The 14813-nt window shown below is 40.3% G+C and overlaps 1 protein-coding gene across 1 annotated transcript in view; it reads left to right on the top strand.

Moving 5' to 3' along the window:
* Positions 1–9248: 9248 nt before the first annotated feature.
* Positions 9249–14813, top strand: part of LOC123762706 (uncharacterized) — a 29850-nt gene continuing 24285 nt past the window's right edge. The window contains exon 1 of the mRNA XM_045749407.2: positions 9249–9576. The gene's annotated coding sequence lies outside the window, so the exon portion shown is untranslated. The remainder of the gene's footprint in view (positions 9577–14813) is intronic.

The raw sequence follows: 14813 nt of genomic DNA, 5'->3' as shown, positions 1-14813 counted from the left end.
TCCATTGTCATATACATAATGCAACACGTGTCTAAAAACGTAGACATTCTCTCCGGGATCAGATAATACATACCTCGTTCTGCCTTGGTAACACTATTATTCTCTCATCTATCCATATCACACTTATAGTATCTGTGCCTGGTGATTTATAACCCAAAATTACCTTCGCCCACTAATTACTCGATATAAATCAGCAATCAGAGCTATTACAAACTCTAGTCCCATTATTAATACCATTCTTCAAGAGCAACTACGAAACCACTTATTTATATGAAAGAGTACAATGGAAAATCTAAAGTGCGCTTACACCGCATCGGTTGGAAATAGGCTTACAGGTTCCAGAAGGTAAAGTAAGGTAATTACGAGGAGAATGTACTAAGCCAGTAGGACTATTTAGCACTTGGAGGGGAATATGAGGACAAAGATTTGGCACAGAGCGGAAGGAAGGAATGGTGTCCTTCGACTTGGACCTTCGGGAATTGAACGCCGACCTGCAAGAAACAAGGTCTCCGCTGTACCGACCAGTCCAAGTAGAGGGGCACATATTTCAGGAGAGAGGAAATATTAGCATTGAAGATTTCTGCTGAGATTTAACAGCGTGGAAGCAGTTGCCAAACATATTGGACATAATCTTATTGAAGTCAACATACGTCATAAATACTCATCTACCGCCTAAATAAGAGAGAAGTGAATAACACTAGCGAACCAGCCAGAGGCCTAGGGCCCGTTTAGGAATATCCATGCAAAAATCATTAAACTTCCGTATACTTTAAAGAATCTTAGAGCCAGTAAAAACCTGAGAAAATACTGGTTTGGAAATAGGATGACTGATCGATGGAACAATTTACTGATAACATAATAGATGTGGGATCACTTGATTGCTTGAAGCGTAGGTTAGACATACATATGAATGAGTTTTGGTCGACTTTTTATTTATTTATATATATACAAGAAGGTACATTGGGTTTATGAGAGTACATAGTATTGATGTTTTTACATTCTTGCAACATTCCCATATAAATAGGAGCGGCCTCGCATGAGCCAATAGGCCTTCTATAGTTTCTTTAATTATTATATACTTAGGTGATGAAGACGATAAATAATGACATGGTTATTCACTGTCTCCGATCTTATCCACGGATAATTCAGTCATGGGCCAACTCAGGAGCGTATAGGACCTCTGAGTGAAGGTGAAAGTGTGAGGGCGTCACCTAGAACCTCCCTCCTGATAGTCACTGGGGACCACCTGTCCTCCCCAAGCACACCACACAGAGCAGTCAGTCACTGGGGACCACCTGTCCTCCCCGACCAGTCAGTCACTGGGGACAACCTGTCCTCCCCGATCAGTCACTGGGGACAACCTGTCCTCCCCGATCAGTCACTGGGGACCACCTGTCCTCCCCGATCAGTCACTGGGGACAACCTGTCCTCCCCGATCAGTCACTGGGGACAACCTGTCCTCCCCGATCAGTCACTGGGGACCACCTGTCCTCCCCGATCAGTCACTGGGGACCACCTGTCCTCCCCGATCAGTCACTGGGGACAACCTGTCCTCCCCGATCAGTCACTGGGGACCACCTGTCCTCCCCGATCAGTCACTGGGGACAACCTGTCCTCCCCGATCAGTCACTGGGGACCACCTGTCCTCCCCGATCAGTCACTGGGGACAACCTGTCCTCCCCGATCAGTCACTGGGGACCACCTGTCCACCCCGAGCTCACCACACAGTGGCTGCCTCCACCAGGTCCTGCTGCCTGACGTTACCTGGGACAGCGTCTGCCTTCATCGCCTAACTTCAAGCTAGGTTATAAGGTAAGGTATCGCCTTGCTGCCCGGCGCGCCAACAGGGATGCCAGATTGGGCTACATGTAGCGAATTGGGCTACTTTAGAGAGCCCCCGCGCTCCCAAATTTTTAATTTCGCTGCATGCTACTTTTTGGGCTAATTTAAAAGCAAGTTTGGCTAATTTGGGCAATTAATGTTAAGCAACTCAGTGATGATTAACGAGGCTAACCATAGCCCGTTCTACTTGCCCCGCTCCTGTGCCAGGTAAGTTACGGGCTCGCCATAGCCCGTGCTGTTTGAAACTTGTTCCGAGTAGCTGAATCTATAACAACAACAATAATGATGATTATTTATGGTCAGATGCAACACAAACAAGCACCCCGCGATAGCAGCCACAGACTGACAATTTAAATGCGAGCACAGCACGCAGTATACACTTTTATGACCAAAGATCACATTCACTCCAAAAAAAATCTTCCACTTACGGGCTATTCATGCCCGTGCCACCTCTTGGGTAGCTTAATCTTCATCAATCAATCACAAACAAGGAACAACGATTTCAAGTTCAACAAGCCACAACTTAGAACAGAAAACAGATTTTTTTTCACCCATGTGGGGCATAACAATGCACAACTACCAAATCAACATTATCTTGGAGTCAGAATCCACCAATCCCTGATAGTTGTACAACAAGTGGAAGCTGCAGTTATAAAAGCAAACCAAATCCTTTGGAATAGTCAAACGAAATTTTGACGAAGGAAAAGGTAGTTATACAACTGTATAAATCTCTGGTGTACTTCCACTTGATTATTATATCCACGCATTGAGACCTCATCTTCAGAAAGACATATCTGCTTTGGAGAAAGTTCAACACCGGACGACTAAAATCTTTTCCGAACTAAGTCGACTTTCATACCAGGGACGGTTGAGGGCCATAGGGACCAGAAATGACAGGGCTGTTCTCAGCAAAACTTTTAAATTACTGAATTATTTGGAAGATATTGACCCAGAACACTTCTTCAAAAGGCTAGATGTAAGACGAACAAGGAGCAACGGTTTCGAGCTCAACTAGCCACACTGATGGATGGAAAATATTTGTTTTCTCCTATAGAATTATACAGTTTTGGAAACGCATACCCGCCGAAGCCGTAAATGCCAAAACATTGGCATTTGTTTGGCCCCAAAACAAATGGGAGGGCCCTTCGACAAGCCAGACAACCTTCCTGTCCTCGTCGAGACCACTAGAGAGAGATACCTGAATTTGCCCGAGGGCCACCCTTGAGTAAATTCAGGGAAACCATGGAACCACAGTAAAAAAAAAACATTGCTCGATAAAATCACCAGGTCAAATAGGGGACATTTGACAAGCCGCCGGCTTCCTATCCTCACTGAGAGATAGTGACCCTCTGGTAAATTCAGGTAAATCTTAGCTAATTAAATAATACTGAAAAGTTTGCATATTGAAGGGAGTGCTGTGTTTGCAGCATTATACTCTCTGAGCAAAGCAATGCACTGTTGCCCTCCAACCCAGATGATGGGCACTGGGACCCATGCCTGTGGACCTATACTTACAACCACGTTCTCGTCTGTGGACCCTCAAGGACTGACCGGGCGCCAGTCCTTAACTGTTCACCCAGCAGAGAATAGGTTGTTAAACGATTTGGCTGGTCATATTCCGAGGGAAAAATTAGGATTAAGGACCTACCCGAAACGCTATGCGTGTTATATAGTGACTTTACAAGAATTTAAAAACTCTTTATATATATATATATATATATATATATATATATATATATATATATATATATATATATATATATATATATATATATATATATATGTCGTACCAAGTAGCCAGAACGCACTTCTCAGCCTACTATGCAAGGCCTAATTTGCCTAATAAGCCAAGTTTTCATGAATTAATTGTTTTTCGACTACCTAACCTACCTAACCTAACCTAACCTAACTTTTTCGGCTACCTAACCTAACCTAACCTATAAAGATAGGTTAGGTTAGGTTAGGTAGGGTTGGTTAGGTTCGGTCATATATCTACGTTAATTTTGACTCCAATAAAAAAAATGACCTCATACATAATGAAATGGGTAGCTTTATCATTTCATAAGAAAAAAAATAGAGAAAATATATTAATTCAGGAAAACTTGGCTTAATAGGCAAATCGGGCCTTGCATAGTAGGCTGAGAAGTGAGTTCTGGCTACTAGGTACGACATATATATATATATATATATATATATATATATATATATATATATATATATATATATATATATATATATATATATATATATATATTTATATATATATATATATATATATATATATGTATATATATATATATATATATATGTATATATATATATATATATATATATATATATATATATATATATATATATATATATATATATATATATATATATATATATATATATATATATAGGGGGTACCACCTCTGGTGCAATTATAGGGACCCACAGCCTCAGAGAAGGGAACACAGAGCATTCAGGGGAAAACCTGCCATTTAACTCTGAATACGTAAGAGTGTTCGCTTCTCCTACCACCCCCCTTTTTTATGGTGTACACTTTATTATGCAAGGTTATACAGTTACATATATGATTTTATACAAAAAATTAACATTAAGAGGACACAAAAAAAAGTTCGCTTCCTAGAGGCTATAGATTTCCTCGAACTCCTCCGACGCCGGGCAGGAACCGAGGATGCAGCGAGCATTCCCCCTCTGGATCGCAACACTGAGGCGCTGAAAGAGAAAACTTGCTGCTCTAGGGTCTCTTGTGGTGTCAATGAGCTTGGAACCAAGATCCTTAAGAAACCTTCTTGCACTCTTTTCCCATGGGCCTAGGGTCTCAGACCCTATTGGACCGAAGTTGTACCGATGATCTAATTGCCTGTACTTGGCTGACTTGTCTCTTTCTCTGCGTGTCGCCGCGGCTCCTGCTGTGCCGGCAGAGAGGTTGATGTATGTGGTTGCCAGGGTGGATACACAAGTATAGTCCCATGCCAACTGTCTGCCACCCTTCCACGGTCGCAGTGTGATTCCGTCTGGTCGGCCGGCCAAGCTAACAGTCACGGTTCAGTAGGTTGTGGGGCTCTCTCTCCACTGGACACTGAGCAGAGGCAAGGCTTCTTTTAATGATGTCTTTTTAATAATGATTAATATATATATATATATATATATATATATATATATATATATATATATATATATATATATATATATATATATATAAAAATATATATATATATATATATATATATATATATATATATATATATATATATATATATATATATATATATATATATATATATATATATATATATATATATATATATATATATACGCCGACGAATCTTCTTGTGTGCGATGAGACTTGTATTTGGCATAATTAAAATCTTAACTTAAATAATTCGTTTGTTAGACAATGTATGATATTCAGATCTATAAATTACTTTAGAAAGGCCTATAATGCATATAAATATTAATCTATACATTCCTGGCGCTATACGCTAGGAATTTCAATATGGTGTTCAAATTATTTTAGGCAGAGGGTCTCTGGGTCAGTTGGTCGCTTACGGGTGACCGGGTCATCGATTACGACCCCGCCAGTCGTCAAGAAGCAGCGGCGGTGTGTGGTGCGTCGTTCCCGTGTAGGTAAGACTGATGAGATTTTTTTTTTTTTTTGCAAATATATCTGAGCAGTTGGGAGGTACGCATGAATATATAGTGCTCCACCTACAATGCTTAATGCATTATACATTTGTTCGCTATTATAACATTGAGTTTTGTAATGTCTCCGAGTCCGTATTTTTTTTTCATCTGGGTTCTGTAGTATTCAAATGTTTGTATTCCACTAATGCTAAATTAAATAGTCTGTCCTCTCTCGGATATTGTGGAAGATTTTGAGGATCATGATTTGCCAACATTATATGGGTAGGATATTATGTAGAATACACTTCCCCATTGTTAAACCACCCCGTCGTCAGGCTAGGCTCGTTAACGCGGCGGTCGTCTCCCCCACATCCCAAGACGCATTTATTATCGACTTTCATGTACTGTGTATTAAAAATAGTTTTTATCGAGTATAAATTAATTTTATATTCTATAATTAATTAGGCGTATAGTAGGTTCGGTATTTAGGTTCTTTTGGCAATTATTTTCACTTGAAGTATGTGGAGGGCGAATTATTTACAGTTGCCTGTCCTCAGGCCAGGCTCACCTACGTGGCCACCCAATTATTGCCGTATTCGTATATTTTATCGCTTTGTATTCAGAATTATTCTCGCGTATAAAGTAATATTATTTCATCAAGTTAATAGTTAACAACTAAGTTTAGTGACAAGCGACAGTCCCATGTATAAATACTGCAATAGTTTAGTTTAGTTCATTTATTATGCACCCCATACCCATGTTGTGGGCGGTAGTGGAAAGGGTTACAGAGGCACATAATGGGCTCAGGGACTGAACCCCACAATTCATTTAGCTAAGCAAGTTACAATCTTGATGAGCTAGTTACAAAATTCAGTATAAGTCGTCACATCAACAATGGGTTCGAGATCGACCACAAATACAGTTTCTAAGTTAAGCAACTGACATATGTGGAGAGCTAGTGTCAAAATTGATATGTTTGTCCTGCACACCGCCCCCCATCCAGTGGGCAGCGGTGGATAGGTTACAGTCACTCAGTTACTACCTACAGTTTGCAAACTGGGGATATTTGGCTAAAATTTCTGATAGCAGATCATTTTGAATGAAATATTTACACATCGCTGGAACATTGGTTATAAAATTGCCTCTAAATTCACGTATCTTTTCGCACTCCATCACATAGTGACGGAGGGTGTGCGAATAATTTTGTTGACACAGTTTACATTTGGTCAGGTCTACATCAGCATATAATGAAAATTCCCAGAGATACTTGTAACCGAGTCTAAGCCGAGCAGTAGTAACATCTAGAAGTCTGCTGATTTTATTGGATGATCCATAGATGTGTGGCTCCTCTTGCATGATAGCATGATACTACAATAGATGAACAATTTCCCAACAGGAAGGAGCGGGGACACCCCTCCTGGAACTGAATTTACCTGAGGGCTACTAACACAAGTGGCCTCGATGAGGGCAGTAAGCTGCCGGTTTGTCAAAGGTCCCCCCATTTGACCTGATGATCTTTTCCAGCTGCATTTTAAAACCCAGCAGAGGTTTGGCATTTACGGCTTCGGCGGGCAGGCGGTTCCACTGGTTTACAACCCTATGGGTGAAAAAGCATCTCCTGTTTCCTTTCCAACATTCTGGCTTGTTGAGTTTGAACCCGTTGCTTCTTGTTCGTGTAACAAATGACCTTTTGAAGACATTGTCCTGATCGACATCCTCCAAATTGTTTAGTATTTTAAAGGTTTCTATGAAGTCCGCCCTGTCATGCATGGTTTGCAATGTTGTTAGCCCTGTGGCCCTCAACCTTTCCTGATACAACAGATGGCTAAGCTCTGGTATGATTTTTGTCGTAAAACATAGCTCCATAGCTCTGGTAAAACATGGCTCCAGAGCAGCTATGTCTTTCTGAAGATGAGGTCTCCATGCCTGGATGCAATAATTCATGTGTGGGGTGCACCAGCTACAGTCTAAGTAGACCTAGGCGTGCGGTTACACAACTGGTCTGGCTCCGGTTACACAACTGATCGGGTTTCAGTTACACAACTGACTAGGCTTGCGCTTACACAACTCGAGGCTCCGGTTGCGCAACTGGTCGGGCTCCGGTTGCGCAACTAGTCGGGCTCCGGTCACATAACTCTGGGGGTGTGATTTGTTACGCTTTGGGTTGTGCATGGTTGTGCTCCGGTTCGTACATGGTTGTGCTCCAGCGGTTGTTTGTGTACAAGTGCTCCAGGTTTGTTTGCTAAGGCTCTGTTTATATGTTTGCTAGAAATCCGGGCTTCTTTTTTTTTGTATATAGTTCAATTGTTTGCTATGGCTCAATAGTTGGTGTCTAGGGCAAGTATTTTAGGTAGGGCTAAGAAGATTTTTGTTTGGTTCGAGCTAGGAATGGAGTTTGGTTGTGCTCTGGGACTGTTTAGCTTTGTGGGGGTTGGATGAGAGGTATACTTGCTAGGCTTACAGTTACACAACTGGTCGAGCTTTGGTTACACAACTGGTCGGGCTCCGGTTACATAACTGGTCGGGCTCCCGGGGTGTCACTTGGGCTTCGGGTTGTGCATAGTCTGGCTTTGGTTCATGCATGGTTGTGATCCAAAGGTTGTTTGGTTCGCTCATGCTAGGCTTGCGGTTACACAACTGGTCGGGCTCCGGTTACACAACTGGTCGGGCTCCGGTTACACAACTGGTCGGGCTGCGGGGTGTCACTTGGGCTTCAGATTGTGCATTACCCTCTTTATGTAATGAAATTTTAAAATAAAGTTAGATATATATACACACATACTAAAAGAATAGGGTTGGTAGGAGGAGAAAATATCAGTGTTCAGTGAGGATCCACAAGGTCTTCTCTGGGTACTCTTTATTTTCTTCTCCGAGGCTATGGGTCCCTACACTTGCACCAGAGGTGGTACCCCTTTTAGGTTAATATATATATATATATATATATATATATATATATATATATATATATATATATATGTCGTACCTAGTAGCCAGAACGCACTTCTCAGCCTACTATGCAAGGCCCGATTTGCCTAATAAGCCAAGTTTTCATGAATTAATTGTTTTTCGACTACCTAACCTACCTAACCTAACCTAACTTTTTCGGCTACCTAACCTAACCTAACCTATAAAAATAGGTTAGGTTAGGTAGGGTTGGTTAGGTTCGGTCATATATCTACGTTAATTTTAACTCCAATAAAAAAAAAATTGACCTCATACATAATCAAATGGGTAGCTTTATCATTTCATAAGAAAAAAATTAGAGAAAATATATCAATTCAGGAAAACTTGGCTTATTAGGCAAATCGGGTCTTGCATAGTAGGCTGACAAGTGCGTTCTGGCTACTAGGTACGACATATATATATATATATATATATATATATATATATATATATATATATATATATATATATATATATATATATATATATATATATATATATATATATATATATATATATATATATATATATATATATATATATATATATATATATATATATATATATATATATGTGTGTGTGTGTGTACTCACCTAATTGGACCTGTGTGTGTGTGTGCAGAAATATTAATAAAACAATTAACATCGTGTAGTGTACTCTATATATCAAAATATATTACTTTGAAACCCGTATCAATCACTAAACAAAAAATTGCGCTACTCTTATTATAAATTCGCAACTTTTTGATCGTCAGCTCGCTACTTTCAGCAATTTGGATCTGGCAACCCTGCGCGCCGACACTGTCCTCAGTTAAACTGTGGAGCGCCCGTGTGAGGATATGTGCTCTCGCCCTCCTCCTCATCTCATACCCAGAAATAGCTTACTACATTGATTCTTTTCTCGCTTTTAAAAGTTATGAACAGTATTAATGAAACTTTATTCAACGGTTCACAAATTAAATGCAATTAAATCTCTCATTCTTGGTATTATGTTGAGTAATGTTTACAACTCCCGAGTAATGAATTTCGAAGGAAAGTTCGAAAAGTGTTAATTTACAGGTCCTGTGTATAAACCTTCTGCATTATTATTTGGCTCTCAGTAAAGTCAGCCTCTCTGCAGTTCACGGAACTCCTAAAGTGACTAATTTTAACAAGCGAGGTAAGTCTTTAAATTATAGTTTTACCTGCTTTACCTGTTCATAACTTTTACCCGTTTGTAATTAATTAATAATAAATACCAATACAAATCGACCAAAGAATTGGCGTTTTTTAGCTGACCTGTGTTAACTGGGCAGAACCAATGATGTGAATATACAACGAAAGTCCTGATTGTCACTCGATCAGCTGGTTAATCACTGATGAATTTGGCCAGTAAGTACTGCGGGAACCTCAAGGACAGATTCGCCTTTGGCTGTAGAGGACTCTCGATAAGCCTAACAGGCCTCCTGCCCCCGACAACGGAAAACCTTCAGTACTTAGTGACGTTTGATGAAGCGCTGCCATCCACTTTCATATATGAACACATTAAATATCTATTGCGTAGTCTAGGCAATAAGTATTGCAACAGTGAACACTTAGCTCCAATTGTAAACTCTGTGATCAAGAGCTAGAACACTTTCGAATATGCACAATTATCAATGATTTTAAACTAAATTTGGCCTGGGCCACTATCTCTATTATAATGGTATCGACGGGGATAGAAAGCCGGCGGCTTGTCAGAAGTACCCCCCTTTGCTCCTAAGGATTTTATCTAAAAATATTGAACGGGGGCATTTACAGCTTCGGCTGGTATAGGCGGTTCCATGGGTTTATAACCCTCTGGGTGACCCATCATTGGTGCTAATGAGAGTTGTGCTACTCTCATTAAGCTAATGAGTTTGGAGCCAGTATATTATTAGCATAATCTACTCGCTACACATCTGTTCTGTCTTACATTGTGGCATGTTGAGTTTGAAGCTGTTACCCATTGTGTGCGTTACATTTGAACTTTTGAAGAAGTGGTTTGAATGAATATCCTCCAACTGTACTACCGTACAGTCAGATTCGTTCTCGATTCACAATCGTTCGAATCCCGGGCGAGACAGAAATGATTGGGCCCATTTCCTGTCACCGAACGTCCCTGTTAACCTAGCAGTTTTTTTTTTAGTTTAGTTCATTTATTATGCACCCCATACCCATCCTGTGGGCGGTAGTGGAAAGGGTTACAGAGGCACATAATGGGCTCAGGGACTGAACCCCACAATTCATTTAGCTAAGCAAGTTACAATCTTGATGAGCTAGTTACAAAATTCAATATAAGTCATCACATCAACAATGGGTTCGAGATCGACCTCAAGTACAGGTTCTAAATTAAGCAACTGACATATGTGGAGAGCTAGTGTCAAAATTTATATGTTTGTCCTGCACACCGCCCCCCATCCAGTGGGCAGCGGTGGATAGGTTACAATCACTTAGTTACTACCTACAGTTAGCAAACTGGGGATATTTGGCTAAAATTTCTGGTAGCAGATCATTTTGAATGAAATATTGACACATCGCTGGAACATTGGTTATAGAATTGTCTCTAAATTCACGTATCTTTTCGCACTCCATCACATAGTGACGGAGGGTGTGCGAATAATTTTGTTGACACAGTTTACATTTGGTCAGGTCTACATCAGCAGATAATGAGAATTCCCAGAGATACTTGTAACCGAGTCTAAGCCGAGCAGTAGTAACATCTAGAAGTCTGCTGATTTTATTGGATGATCCATAGATGTGTGGCTCCTCTTGCATGATAGTATGATGATAGATGGAATTACTGGTGTCAATTTCACTTTGCCTCAGATCTACAAGATCTTGTTGAAGTTCTCGGTGTACAGCTGCTCTCAGATTGCTCATTGACAATCCAAGGTTACACTCAACGGCTCCTTTAAAGGCAGATTCTTTGGCTAACTTATCAGCTCTATCATGCATTCGGAGGCCAACATGAGATGGAGACCACATGAAATGGACTCTGTTACCATCCTTAATAATTTTGTTGTATTTGTGTCTAGCTTCGGACACGAGCATGTTACAGTTATGTCTTAAAGAGTTGAGAGCATTTAAGGATGATAAGGAGTCACTTACAATTAATGTATCAAGTTTTGAGACTTGTACACATTTCAGTGCAAGGATCAAGGCAAATAGTTCAGTCTGAAGGGTAGAGGCCCAGTTGTTTATACGGACTCCCCACTCAAAGTATAGGCCATCGCCCATTGTCAGGACAACTGCACTTCCAGCTGCACCCGTGGTGCGGTGTAGGGAACCATCAGTATATATAATTTGAGAGAGAGAATGCTCTGTGGACAGAGCATCAATATGGCTTAAGGCGTCGAGCTTTGCCTCAAGACGAAGCTTGGGCTGATCTCTAATTTGCTTCTTGGGTGGAAAGGGAGGGATTAAAACTGGAAAGGGTGTAACCTCCCACGGTGCAGGAAAGTGCCGTTGTTGTTTCTCTTGGTACAAATCATGAACCTGATACATTCTGAGTTGAGTTCCAGTTTTTGTTATCCATTTGGAACAATGCTGATCTTCAATAAAGAAATTCTGGAGGGCTTCTGTGCAAGGATTAGGATGAGTTAGCCTAAGCATTTTTATACCAATTTGACAGTTAATTTCAGTAGCAGTAAAGCGAACTTAACCCAAGAGTTAGTTTGTTGTGGAGTTGCATTCTGGGTCAGCAATTCGACCTTTAACAAAACGACTTAGAATACAATTAAATTATAACTTATGAATAATCTATGTTTAGGTCAAAGGTTCTGTTGCCAATTTACAAGTAGACCATTACTGGAACCATAATATGCTTTCAGACCATGACAAATATCTAGACAATTCTCCAGGTGGTTTGATGAGGCAGTTTGTTGCTCAAGGTAATGAATTTGCTCTCAGGACAGGTTCATAATTTTGATCTACAATGATTGACTCTTACCTTCCCCATTACAAAAATATATGCAAAAATTAGCGAAGAGCGTTTACAATTGAGTTCTCGTATACACTCCGTTTTCTTACATACAGTATAGTACAATACTTATTCTAAAGACGTATGTGTACAATATCTCGGCTTTTTAAAATACATAGAAATTCGAATCTCTAAAGCCTTAATTGTGGCACGCCTATACTCTGTTCAGTACCACTTTCTTTTCTTCTCCATTACCTATTATTTTATCTATCGTAACGCTTTTTTTAATTAACTTTAGAGATGTGAGCTTACAGATAATATATGCAACTTTTACAGAAGGCAAACTTGGAATTCTTACTAGGATTTGCTTCTAAATTCTTTGATTTTTCTATTTCAATCACATGTAGTGTCTCCGTTGCGCAGGGGAGAGACACTCGTCAGGTGCTTCGCAAGCGCTTTGGCCTGGGTTCTTATCCAGGCCGGGGAGGATTGACTAGGCGCCAATCCTTAACTGTAGCCTCTTTTCACCCAACAGTGAATGGGTACCTGATTGAAATTGAAATTGAAATTGAAAATTGAAATAAGTTTATTGAGGTAAAATACACACAAAGGGATGAGGTAGCTCAAGCTATTCTCACCCCGTTCAGTACAACGTGTTAATATATACATATACACACATCACAAATAAACATATTACCAAACATTCTGAGAGGTAAACATATACATTTCCTCCCTCACAAGTAGTATGGTATCAGACGTACACACAAATACTTTTATGACCTAGGTATACTGTATAGACAATTTGCAAGACACCTGCAGATAATTCAACAAAATATTACAATCTTGGTGCAAAATTCTTATATCTCTCAAGAATATCATCAACCTTTCCGTTGTGACACATCCAGGCTATTTGTTCAGGAACAGTCCTTATCTCAGTGTTTCTATATACACTAATCAACGGACAATCAAGAATATAATGGGCAAGGGTGTGAGACCTTAACATACCACATAGTTTACACTTCGTGTCATTACCATGAACATCTATCCCATATTCCCAGTAATATTTGTACCCAAGCCTGAGCCGCATGTACACAGAGTCACTCCAAGCATTTCTCCTTTTACCATAAGTGAAATGGGTGTTTTGACTCACATACATGTAGTGTTGCATGGTTTGACTACTCTCATACATTATCTCTCTCCTCTCCACTCCCGCCTGTGCCTGAATATTTCTGATTTTGCTTCTTATTTGTCTCATTGTGAATTCACATTCGATGTCAACTTGTGGTTTTGATGTGGCACGTTTGGCCAAGTCATCCGCCACCTCGTTAAGCACTATTCCAACATGAGATGGAATCCACATGAATTTCACACTATAACCTTTCAGCTGTATCTCAGTTATTCTTCTCTTACAGTCCTCCACTATAGACATGAAGACTGGGTTTCTACTGTTTAAGGACTCCAGTGCTCCTCGGCTATCGACAAATACAAAAACATTTTTGTCGTCATGACGTACTTCCTCCAAACACGCCAGAATGGCCTGCAGTTCAGCTTGTGTGGATGATATATAATTACTAAGCCGGAGTTCAATTATCCTGTCCACAGTCCCAAACTCCGTATAATCCCTTATTAGGACACCACACCCTGCCCTGCCATCCTCCGCCACCGACCCGTCGCAATATACATGTAAACTGTTGCCTCTTGGTAACCGAGATATCATGCTTCCATACAAACACCGTAATTGTCCCGGTTCATGATGAATCTTTTTCACCTTGAGGGGTACAATTTCGACGTCTATTTTCTGTACTTTCCAGGGAGCAGACATATTACACTTTCGAGAGGGTTTACAGCAGTCAAGTACGTCGTATTCCCTGAGGTCATGAGCTAATCCTCTCGTATAGCGAGTCTCCCTCAGTTTCCTGGAAGTGTGTACGTCACTCAAGCAGGTCTGAACGCTCTCAAACAGCTTATCCCCTCCTTTTCTCCGCATGAAACGAATAGATACTCTAGTGTTAATGTCACGGACTCTATCACACACACTCTGTAAATTTAATTCCATTCTCATTATTTCAATCATTGCATTTCTTTGACATCCAAGAATAATCCTCATAGCCTCGTTCTGTATCAGCTCTATTTTTTGAATTCTGCCTTGGCCTGTGTAAGACAATACGGGTGCTGCGTAGTCTATCAGGGATCGAACAGTGCTTATGTATAACATCCGCAAGATAGGTACCCCAACACCTTTACCAGAAAAAGCCAGTGCTTTTAGAGGATGCAGACGGGCTTTACATAAGGTGCTGATATGATTTATTTCAGCATTTTTACTCTCACATGTGTATCCAACATACATGCCCAGATACTTGTACTTCTGTACACGGCTCAGTTCCACGCCATTTAGAGTAAGTGTTATATTTCTTCGTTTCCTATACTCGTATTTGGTTTTATCTGCATTTATAACTAAGCCTAACTTGTGACAGGTT

The sequence above is a fragment of the Procambarus clarkii genome, chromosome 27 (genome assembly GCF_040958095.1).
Source record: "Procambarus clarkii isolate CNS0578487 chromosome 27, FALCON_Pclarkii_2.0, whole genome shotgun sequence".
NCBI lineage: Eukaryota > Metazoa > Arthropoda > Malacostraca > Decapoda > Cambaridae > Procambarus > Procambarus clarkii.
This window is presented reverse-complemented; position numbering and strand designations above follow the sequence as displayed.